Below are 12,677 nucleotides of genomic sequence, written 5' to 3'. Positions count from 1 at the left end.
TTGCTGTAATTGACCACCTACCCAACCTTCTCTACATACTTCTATAGGTTGCATTGGTCCACGAGTCCCTTCATGATGGCATCTTTTCTAAGTTTAGGGTGTGCTTGAACATGAACTAGATGTAACCCCTCATTTCTACTGTCAAGCGGTACTTTGCTTGCTCTTCCTCCATAAAAACGAGAGCTTGCCACCTTTATCTTGCCTTGCCATTTTAAGTTTCTATCATATATCATGGCTCACCATTAGTTTTCTTGAGTCAACTTCCACAAGGAGGTAGATAAATTGTGCATGAAAGCTCTTAAGAATGTGAAATGTATAGAGTAAAGTATCCGCTTCAAGAAATCCACACGATTTAAAAATATTCGTGATAATCTTTCCCAAATTCTAAGTATTGTCATTTAGACATTGATTGACATTCAAAGCATGTTCATTTTCTTCTTTTCCAATTTTCTTTTTATGCTTGTTTTGTTTCCTTTCCACCTTACCCCCTCCCTCCCTCGGGAATGATTTAAATCCTTCCTAGGATTGGAGAGCAAAGGGCTAAGACTGTTTAAGTGCACATGGGTGGGACGTCATTACCTTGTAGAAGCCATGCATAGAATTGCAGGCTATATTCCAACTGAGCATGGTAAACCATGTCGTGAGGTTTGGTGCCTACATGTGTGATATAGGTGAGGACATCAATGATAAAGTCACTAGAGTCGATCCTGCTAGCAATATGTAGCTCTTCTTCAATAAGGACTCAATTTAGGTAAGGGTGGCTCATGACATGATCTTTCAATGATCAATTGCAAGTGGTGGACAATACCCTAAAAGAGATAGGAGCTACGTAAGTGGGATCATACTTGGAGGTGTTAATGGCGCGTCGCTATGCTTAGCATTGGTCATGATTTGTCATCCTTATTGTTCCCTCTAAAGTCAAAGAGCATACCATTTGCATAAGAAAGAGGAGTCGTCAACATCAAACTGCTTCAACTTCTCAATTACCTAGTACATGGCAAGGACTTTGCTCTTGACATAATATGTGATCATGCATTGTTTGCATGCTTGTTCAAGAGAGAGTTCAATGGCAATGAGTTCCTTAGTGCCTAGGAGGTTTTGACAAATATGAATTCAGAATCCTCCCATGAGTAAGGCAGCATTTGCACTTCCATTGCTAAAGGCTTGTCTAAAAAACCTAAGTCCAATCGATCGTAACTTTTAGCAAGCATGGTAAACATGGAATCCAAGTGTTTGAGGCAGGCAACCAAGTCATTGCCTATATTCTTAGCTAAGTCAGCAGCCAGTGTTAGAATGGATCTCTGTTGGTAAGAGGGTCTAAGGATAATAGGTGGGTTAGGTTTGGTTGGGCTTGATGATTCGATAGCCATCGGGCATAGCTATGGTGGTGGTTGTGGTTGAGGTTGTGGCCTTGGTGCACTAGGCATGGCCAGTGCAGAGGGTAGCACACTACTAGATGCTTGGGCGGCAGCTAGGTACTAGCAGGACAAGGTTGAGGTGGTTCAGGAGTAGTGGCTTTAGGTCGATAGACTTGTTGGGTCTCGATGGGTTTAGGTTTTGGAAGGGTAATGGGCCCTGCAGCCAAAGGCTTTTGTGGCGTTGATACTTTGATGCTTCGTGCAATCAAGCTTGAGGGCGGTGTTTGAGGAGTGTGCTTGGTCATCTTGGATCTAGGAACCCAAATCCAAGTATTGCCCTCGTAATAGCCTTGTGCTTGCAACAAGGTCTTGGGCACCCATCACAGCTTGACCATTTTTCGACGCCTGTAGTTTCTTTTGGGCATGCTAGGTTTTGAGGGAAGGTTCCTAGCCTTGCGAGTTTGGGATGTTTCAGAACCCATTTGAACTTGTGATCAAGAGTTTTAGCCTTGTGGTCAGCTTTTTGGTGGTGCTGAGGCTTGGTGGGGTGTGACGAGTCACGACCCCCCTCCTTAGGCTTGATGGTGGGATTCTCTATTGGTGGCTTTGCAAACTGTAACAGAGTCACGCAACCCTTGCTAAAGGCTATGACAATTCATACATTGCCGATGGCTAGGTGAATACAGTGTGATTGGTAGTCAACAATAGCGATTCTGTGCCTACATCTTTCACGTTTAGCAACACACAAAAGAGCATGGGTAAGCTCTTAGACTTGATAGAGATTACAACTTTGCACTTTCCCAAAAGTGCAAATGCGTGGCCACCAAATGGACTAGATTTGGCATTAGTGGTGAGTAACTATGATTTTCCAATTTGAGCCCAATGATCATAAATCATGACGTTAAAGTCAGTGCCCCCATTGATCAATGCATCAATGGTGTGTGTCTACTAGGCTGTAATGGTCATGCACATGTAAGCCGGAGCTACGACTTCCTCATCCTCATCTTCAATCTCTGTAATGGTGGCTACTTGTACATTGGCAGGGGCTTCTAGCCTCGAGGGTTTGTGAAGTGGATGTGGGGGGGGAGGTAGTACTTCTTGATGCCCTCACGTGCTTTAGTCAAGTTCAATTGCAATGTGTGAGGGGGTAGTACTTCTTGTTCGTAGTCAATTTCCCTCACATGGTCATTGCAATCCATGCGCATGACTACTCTCTCAATTCTAAAGGCATTCTTCCTACACGGTTTGGAGTCATCTTGAATTTGCTCTATCACCTTTCCCTCGGTGTCATATTCTACTTTGTCCAACTCTCCTTCACTTCCATCACTGAAGGAACAACAATCCTCATATTCTTTGCCGCTAGAGCCATCCTCTTTAGATTGCTCATCATCTCCTAGGTCTTAATAGGGTCTTTCCTTCTCGTGAGTGGCTCTAAGGCCCAATTGTACATTAATTTTAAGTCGTGCACTTTGGTCAATCGCCAATTTGGTTCGTCCAAGAGAGGTTTAAGGTTAGCAGCTCGATTGCCGGCTAGCTTACTTGTGTCAGACATTCTAGGATCTCTAGTGATTTCTAGAAGTTCTCGCTTGTTTATTAATTGGGGCATGGAGTTTGAGGGGGTTGGATCGTCCATTCAAGCTTTTGGCCATCATGCAGATTAGCACTGAGGGGTGCATCTTTAGGCTTATTAGTTGTCTTAGTAGCTTGCTTATATTTCTCACTATCTGAGAATGGTAGGTCTACCATGATGAGCATGTGCATCCAATCTCGCTCATCCTTGGGACATCGGATATATTTGGTTAGTGGCTCGTAAGATTTCCTAATCTATGTGTCACCCTTTAGCATGTTGGAGATGGCATCTAGATTGATTGGTGTGGTCTTCCATGTATCCATCTCCACTCTTACTACCTTTGTTAGATTTCCTAGGAAGATCAGACTGTTGCCCTAGTCTTCTATGACCAGTGCATTGCGCATCTAGGGCCGATGGCCTAACACGATGTCATAGTCCACTCCCTTCATGACTACAAAGTCAACAAAGAATTGGATTTTTGCAATCCTCAAGGGCTAGTTCTTCAACACTCCAAATGACCGCACTTTCATTCCATTGGCCTAGGGTGACATTGAACCTAGCATTCTCAACAAGCGGGTTACCCTAATCCCGGAGGACCGTGTGGCTCAACACACTAACTCTTGCTCTGTATCCACAATTCCCTTTCTCCTAGTGTCTCCTAGTGCTAGGACCGGTAAGACTACATGCATTTCGGTGCCTTTCCAAAATGTTCAAAGATAAGAGAGATAGAGTGGAGCCAAAGGGTGATCAATCAGCTCATCTCATTCATCTTCATTATTCAATCTCTACTAACATGAAAGAGATAGTACAACTAGGTTACCACTAACCATGACTTATTGTGGTTAGGTCAACACCGACTTATTTAATATCCCACACATGAGTACAACTAGACACAGCTGTAGGTAATGTCGGTCACACATACATACATATGAGCAGTTGAGCTTGAAGTCTCAACACTCCCCCTCAAGCTCAAACTAACTACTCAACTCCAAGTAGTTGTCTAAAGTAGATAAACTTCTCTTTACCAAGTGATTTGGTAAAGATATATGCTACCTAGTCTTCGGTCTTCACATGCAACAAGTCAATTTGCCTTGCAAGTACCATTTCTCTGATGAAATGATAATGAACCTTGATATATTTGGATCTAGCATGATAGATGAGATTGCTAGCTAACATCACATTGCTGAGATTATCACAATGCAATCTGACTTTGCTGTCCAACTATATCCCCAAGTCATTTAGCAGTTTCATCAACCAAACTGCTTCACATGCCGCTAACGTTGCACCCTTTTATTCTGCTTTCGTGCTAAAAAAAGAAATGGTAGACTGTTTCTTACTACTCTAGCTGATCATAATATTGCCCAAACCAAATGCATAACCATTGGTTGACCTCTTGTCATAGGCCCCACTACATAATTCAAGTCAAGATGCGTGATAGTAAGGTAGATCAAGCTACCCACAATCTATCTATACATAGTTATATTCTCTATTTCAGTCCCAACATCAATTGCTAGCTTGACATTTTGATCCAAGGGTGTCTCCATAGCTTTACACTCTGTCATGCCATACTTCCACAACATATCATGTTCTCCAAGATCTTTGACTTCAATCCCAAGAAAATACTTCAACTATCTAAGATCTTTAACTTTAAATTCAGCCTGTAGAAATGATTTAATTTCAAAAATCCCTGTTGAGATATCGAGCTCCACTCGTGATATGCCTGGGTGATCGTTATGCATTTATGTCACCGACTTATTAGCTGCAGATGCGGTTGGTACACCGCCCATGAATAATAGCTAGATGACAGCTATCCTTATCTACTCTAGTTCGTGGCTCAGTTAGTATGCCACCTTAGTTAGTTGAGTTTGGTTTGAGACCCATATATAGGGTTCTTCTATTTCTCTATACAAGTGTTCTTTTTTGGCTTACACAACTAAGAAGAGGAAAACCGTTTTCAGCCTCCACCTTTGTGTGCATTCCCCCATTGTGTAAGTAAGAAAGCTACAAGTGAGACTCCTTTCTTCTCTCCCACAATCTTGACATGGTATCAGAGCGTGGTTCGTGGTAAGGAGCTCAAGAAAGCAAACCAAGTTTACGGTGTTCTGGTAAGAGGACTATTGTTGCTTTCATTTTTTGAGTTTGGGAGCAAGTCTCTGCAGGTAGCACAGTCGGAAAGTGCAAGAGTGCATTGTCTCAGATTGAGACGCCCTTCCGAGTGTAGCAAGAGGGTAGTATATGCTGCGGGAGAGCACTTTAGACCTTGGTTGCCTTGTTTTTTTGATTTGAGGCCATTTCGGGGCCTGTTTTGGAGGCGAAATTTTTTCGCACGCACTCAGGAAAAGGCCCTGTTTTTTGCTGTGCGACCACTGTTCTACAGGTCACTGAAAAGTTACCGTAGAAATTGCATCGTATGCCTATGTGCAGAGACATTGGGAGTTACAGAATCATCCTTGTTGCCTGTTGATGCAAAATCGTCACTAGGAAGTGATTGTGTGGTCAAATACCACTTTCGTTAGTTTTGCAGATTTACCATTGTGAGGCTGAAGCTGTGTTCTTTGCAGTGAGAATTTTTTGCAGTGTTCTGTAATGGTGTCTGATTCTCTCTCACAGATTGTCACTGAAAAGCTTGACAGGAACAACTTCCAAGCATGGAAGTTTAGAATGACGAATTTCCTTATGGGAAAAGGATATTGGAAATTTGTTGCAGGAAATGAAGAAGAACCAGTTCTTCCTGATGTTCCCAATCAACAGCAAATCCAGACATTTAAAGCATGGCATGAGAGAGCCAGAAAAGTTATGTACTGGCTGTCTATCAGTATTTCAGACTCTATGATTGTGCATATTTAGGATGCAAGTATGCCAAAGGAGGCATGGGATACTTTGTCAAAAATGTATAGCACAAATACGCAATCCAGGAAAATGCAGCTCAAGCAAGAGTTGCACAATGTGCAAAAAGAAAGTATGAGCATCAATGACTACCACATGAAGGTGAAGAAGATTGCAGATGCACTTGCTTCCATTGGGTCGCCAGTGGAAGATGATGATTTAGTTTCTGTGACCTTGAATGGTCTAGGAAAGGATTATGCACACTTCCGAACATCCATTTCCATCCGTGAAAGATTTCCTGATTTTCAGGAGTTGATTGCTCTTCTAATTTTTGAGGAGTAGAGAAATGGTGGTTCATCTTCTTTAAGAGGAACTTCAAAAGAAGCTGTCTTCTACTCAAATGCTGGAAGAGGTAGAGGCAGAGGTAGAGGAGGCCGATCTGGAGGCCGTGGTAGAAATCAAAATATGCAGCAAACTCAAGAAAACCAGTCCTATGGAGGAGGATGTGGTAACTCTAGAGGCAGGGGGAGCCAAAGAGGTCGCGGTGGATGGCAAAGAGGGCAAAATGCGAACATCAATGTTGAGTGCTACTACTGTGGTAAAATGGGTCATATGGCTAAAGACTGCTATAAAAAGAAAAATGACATCATGAATGGAAAATTGCAACAAGGGAATTATGCATCTTCTAGTAGACAAGGTGATGACAGAAATGAGCATTTGTTTATGGTGCAGCACATGACCAATTCTGTGACAAGTGCAGAAAAAAGTAATGATGTGTGGTATGTTGACTCAGGTGCATTAAACCACATGACAGGTCATGCAGAATGGATGCAAGATGCAAGGAAAATGGAAAAACCAGGATTTGTGGAGACTGGTGATGATACTGCACATCCTATTGTGTAGATTGGAAAAATTCATTTGTCTATGCAGGATGGAAAAAAGAAATACCTGTTGGATGTATTTCATGTCCCGAATATCACTAAGAACCTTGTTTCTGTTGATCAAATGGTTGAGTAGGGCTTGCAGGTCAGATTTAATCCTCATGGATGCTTTGTTGAGGATATGAAAAATAAAGGTCACTTGATAGCAAAAGGAAAGAAGAATGGTAGAATGTTTACGTTGGATGCAGATATGCTCGAATTCAGTGTAGCAATGTTTGCACACAGGACCGGTGTAGTTGCAAATATTGATATCTGGCATAAACACATTGGTCATGTTAATGTACGGCGACTTAAATCAATGCAAGCCCAAAATATTGTTGCAGGATTGGCTAAATTCAAGGTTATAGAAATGCATAAGGTATGTGAAGCTTGTCAATTTGGAAAACAGGCAAGGAAACCATTTCCTAGACATGTTCAAGAGAGTAAGAAGCCATTGGAATTAATCCACTCTGATGTGTGGACTATTAAAGTTGCATCTATTGGAGGCTGTCACTATTTTGTCACTTTTATGGATGACTATAGCAGAAAATTTTGGGTGTATTTTATGAAAAAGAAAAGTGAAGTTTTTGGGCATTTTAAAACTCTTAAAGCTATGGTTGAAAAAGAAATAGGCCTGCAAATAAAACGCCTAATGTCAGATGGAGGGGGAGAGTACCTCTCAAATGAGTTTGCAAGGTTCTTGCAAGAGCATGGCATAAAGCAACAATATTCATGTAGTCATACCCCACAGCAAAATGGAATTGTAGAAAGAAAAATCAGGCATATTGGAGAGGTATCTCGTGCCATGCTCAATGAAAAAGGCCCCCTAGATTTTTACTGGGCTGAGGTAGTTGCTACAGTAGTCTACATAATGAACATGACTCCCATTGTACAATACATGGCATGACTCCAAAGGAGAGGTATACTGGTAGGAAACCAGATATTTCTCATTTGAAAATTTTTGGTTGCATTGCCTATGTTCATGTGCCAGATGAGTTGAGATCCAAGTTGGATCCAAAAGCTGAGAAGTGCATCTTTATTGGTTACTCTCTGCAGGTAGAAAGGGTATAGATGCTATAACCCTTCTACTCGTAAGTTTACAGTGAGAAGGGATGTTGTTTTTGATGAGCCGTATCCCACTTGGTGATCTAATCACCTCAATGCCCAAGAAATAACACAGCTCTCCCAAATCCTTCATCTCAAACTTCTGCTTCAATAGCATTTTCACATGAAGGATATCTTCATCACTCTCACCTGTCATAATCAAATCATCAATATAAATGACAAGTAGCACAATACATTTTTCTATTTTTCTCACATAAAGTGAGAAATCTGTTTTGGAAATCTAAAAGACAATAGTGACAAGATACTATCCTATCTTGTCAGACCATGCTCTAGGTGCGTGCTTCAAGCCATACAAGGCTTTCTTCAACCTGCAAACAAACTCAGGATGAATAGCATGCACATAACCTGGTGACTGCTCCATATAGACCTCTTCTTGCAAATCACCATGCAAGAAGGCATTCTTTATATCCATCTGATGTAAAGACCATCCCTTTGATGTAGCTATAGCAATGACTGCTCTTATGGTTGCCATCCTTGCAACCGGACTAAATGTTTCTTCATAATCAATGCCATATGTTTGTGCATACCCCTTGACTACTAATCTTGCCTTGTATCTGTTCACAGAACCATCTGCATTGTGCTTCACCTTATAAACCCACTTACACCCAATTGCATTCTTATCTTTAGGCAAAGGTACCAATTTCCATGTAGCATTTTTTGGAAGACCCTACTATGTACAGATGCATAGTAGGAAGTTTGATTTATATGACTATTACCAGGCCAGATTTGAGCTATGGTGTTGGAATGGTAAGTCAGTTTATGTAGGCTCCAAGGAAACCGCATTTGGATGTGGCTAGACGCATACTCAGGTATGTGAAGTCCACATTGCACTATGGACTATTTTATGAGACTGGGTTTCAGATACAGTTGCATGGATACACTGATACTGATTGGGCTGGTAGTATTTCTGATAGACGATCTACCAATGGATATGTGTTCTCTTTTGGGAGTGTTGCAGTCACTTGGAGCAGCAAGAAACAACCTATAGTTGCCTTGTCGAGCATAGAGGCTGAGTATAGGGGCGCAGCAATGGCTGCATGTGAGGTAGCTTGGTTGCATAAGCTACTTTATGATATGCATCAGCCTATAGATGGGCAGTTGTCATTTATTGTGACAACATGAGTAGTATACACTTGGCAAATAACCCAGTCTATCATGCTAGAACAAAGCACATTGAGGTGCATTATCATTATGTGCAGAAGAGGGTTTTACTAGGTCTTATTGATCTAGTTTATGTCAGCACAGAGGATCAGGTAGCTGACATATTTACAAAGGCATTGAGCGTAGAGAAGCTGCGCAAGTTCAGAGACCTGCTTGGTGTACAAGAATCGGGATTGAGCTCGAGGGGGAGTGTTGAGATATCGAGCTCCACTCATGATATGCCAGGGTGACTGTTGTGCATTTATGTCACTGACTTGTTAGCTGCAGATGCGGTTGGTATACGGCCCATGAATAATAGCTAGATGACAGCTATCCTTATCTACTCTAGTTCTTGGCTCAGTTAGTATGCCACCTTAGTTAGTTGAGTTTGGTTTGAGACCCATATATAGGGTTCTTCTATTTCTCTGTACAAGTGTTCTTTTTTGTCTTACACAACTCAGAAGAGGAAAACTATTTTCAGCCTCCACCTTTGTGTGCATTCCCCCATTGTGTAAGTGAGAAAGCTACAAGTGAGACTCCTTCCTTCTCTCCCACAATCTTGACAATCCCTTGATCATCATCTCCAGTGATGATAAGATCATCTACATAAACCACCAGAAAAACATAACCATAATCTATCTTCTTCATGAATAGACTGTGATCTGCATGAGCTATCTGAAATACGTGCTGCTGTAAATAACTAGTTATCTAAGCATTCCATGCTCTTGGTGCTTGTTTCAGCCCATATAAAACTTTTTTTAGCTTACACACATATGTCAAAAAATCAGGATGAACATAGACTTCAGGCTACTCCATATACAATTTTTCAAGCAATTCACCATTCAAAAAAGCATTTTTTAACATCCATCAACCATAATTTCTAGCCCCCTTAGATGCTACCAATGCAATGAATCTTCTCACCGTTGCCATCTTGGCAATTGGAATAAAAGTCTCTTCATAATCCAAGCTGTACTGATGTGCATATCCCTTTGCAACTAGCCTAGCTTTATACCATTCTAGTGAACCATCTGACTTGTATTTTACTTTGTAAACCCATTTGCAGCCAATGGGTACTTTGCCTTCAGGCAACTTGACCAAATCCCATGTTTTATTTTCAGCAAGTGCTTCATATTCTTCATCCATGGGAGCACACCAATTCTCATCTGCAACTACATCATCAAACTTTGTAGGTTCTTTGAAACCTATTACTGTAGTCATGTAAGCATAATGAGGGGATGAATATCCACTATATGTCAACCTGTAAACTCATCTTCTAATTCTTTCAAACATTCTTAAATGCAGTTCACTTTGAGCTTGCCTCTCATGAGGTGGCACATACCTACTATGCCTTACACCAGGCATCATAACTAAAGGTATTCCCAACTCACTGTCCAAATTGTCACTGCCAGGTGACACATATCCTGCTGTAAGTGGCCAATCACATCATCAAACATATTTTCCTTTCCTTTCCAATAGCCCTGACTGGTTTGTTGGCCCATAGAGGGTAGGATCTATTTAAGTGGCACTACTTGTGGTACAGTTGCGTTCCTCGACCTTGGTTGTGGAGGAGAGATTGGTGTGCTTATGCTTGACAGATCATTGATCTCATCTTCCAATATGGGCTCAACATCCTTCAAGTGCTCATGGGATAATTTTACCCAGTCCTTGACCTTTTTGATGGCCTCGAGTTGGCACTTCGGGTTGGGATACTCCTCGACCTTTGCATTCCCCTTCTTGGCCGTCTTTGGAACTGATGTTTCTTCCCTCTGCATCTGTCACCTTTTTTTCGGTAGATAGCATCCTGGCACTCTCGGTTTTAAGCATGACCTTAGTGTTGGCTTTCTTTCTCCTTCGCCTACGACTCTTCTTTCCAATTGAGACTGCATCTAAGTTGCTGGGTCCAAGCATCAATATGTTGGTCTGCTTTGTCTACGCATGGGTCATGACATGTAGTGGGATGAGTGTGTCCTCTTTGTTAAATGTCTCAACTCTGAATAGCCCCAATGGTACAAATGGCTCATTTGCCGCACCACAAGGTGGTCTTCATCTAGGGCATTCGACAAACATGTAAGTGATTGTTGGGGGTAAAGGCCTTCGCCTATTCCCCCATGTATTACTACACTGATAATATCTGCACCTGCACACTGCAGATAGTGGGTGGCAAGCGATCAGCACCCGTCTCTGTCACTTTATTCTTTATTCTTTTAGTGAAAGATGAATAAAGGGAAGGCCGGTCACACATTGTGATTGTTGGAGTTCCCACATTGTGAGTCTCTCACCCCAAATGGTATTAGAGAATGGTTGCTTGAGCATTTGAGCTTGGTCCGTGACTCCTTCAGCATTCATTCAAATCCCTACACCATTGGTTCTCACTCGTGGTAGCCATATTTGACTCCTTTGAGCTCCGATTCGGTTTCCCGAGCACCTACCCGGCCCATTTGGGTACCCTCAAGCATTCCTTTAGAGGTATTGAAGCATTCTTTTGAGTGTTTATTTAAGTTTATAGGGGACAACAAGAAGGGGTAGCCATAGCTCCAACCGTTGGAGCTCCCCCATTTCATATCTTGGTTCTTGCCTGATTAGGCTTGACAAGGCTTTGTGTAGGCCTTCTTTAGGGCCCTACTTGAGCCCCCCTTCCACCCCATTAATGCCACATGGTCCAGCAGCATACCCAGCAACATCAGCCTCGTTTGTGACAGCTTGAAGACTTGCAAAAAAAATTGATTTTTACTTCAACCCTCCCTTGGCACTCATTGGCATCTTGAAAACACTTCATTTGGCACTTGGAAACACCCCCTTGATGCTCGGAATTGGTGGTTATCATTGGCATTGATTTGTGGACTGATTTAGCTCAGTCTAGGACTATTTTTCATGGTCCACAAGTAGCCACAAATAGTGTTACATCAACACTTTATGTTTATGCTTGGTTGGCATTGACATTTGATGCCTATTGGTCCCTAATGGTCCCCGAATGTTAGGGGAATGTATGCCTATGGATTGGCCATAATTTGGAGCTGATTTAGTGGCTCCAAATACTTAATTTTACACAGTAAATCACTACTGTACACTCTAGGGCTGAAGCTTATTTAGTCACTTTATGCTTTTCCTATTAGTCTCACGGGTGCTTCTCGGGTGTTTCATATGACTATTGGGATGCAAATGAAGGTTGGCAAATGCTTTGGATGGTTTTTGAATGTATTTTAAGCTTGGTTTGAGCTCCGTATTGGTTGGCATTTACTTGACATTGGTCTACACTGGCATGCTTTGTGACAGAGGTTATACTTGTGGTCTATATATGACCCGTTGGTACATGCTTGATGCTTATGTTACCTACATATGCTAGTTACATTGTTTGGATTCGAATGCTACTGGAGCTTTGTTTGGGCTTGACTTTGGATATTCTGGAGCTTACTTTGGTCTTGCTTTGTCTTGCCAGAGATTGATTGGGATTGCCTTCATGACATTGGATGCTATCATTGGATACTTGACCGCTCATATGCTCTGGATGTCTTACTGATGTATGATCTTGGATACTCCATCACTGGTGCTCTTACATGCTTTGTTTGAACTTATTTGCTTGACACTTATGGATTTTATGCCAGTGAGAGCGTCTTTGTATGCTTATCAGACATTGAGTTTCAACATGCTTTTTGAAGTCTTTAAAAGCATCAAACACCTCATCTTTGTGTTTCATAATGTACAACCATGTGTATTTGCTGAAATCATCAATGAAAGAGA

Source organism: Lygodium microphyllum, chromosome 15 (assembly GCF_053477565.2).
Source record: "Lygodium microphyllum isolate KBCC chromosome 15, Lygodium_microphyllum_v1.1.10, whole genome shotgun sequence".
NCBI classification, from domain to species: domain Eukaryota; kingdom Viridiplantae; phylum Streptophyta; class Polypodiopsida; order Schizaeales; family Lygodiaceae; genus Lygodium; species Lygodium microphyllum.
Note: the sequence above shows the minus strand (reverse complement) of the source record.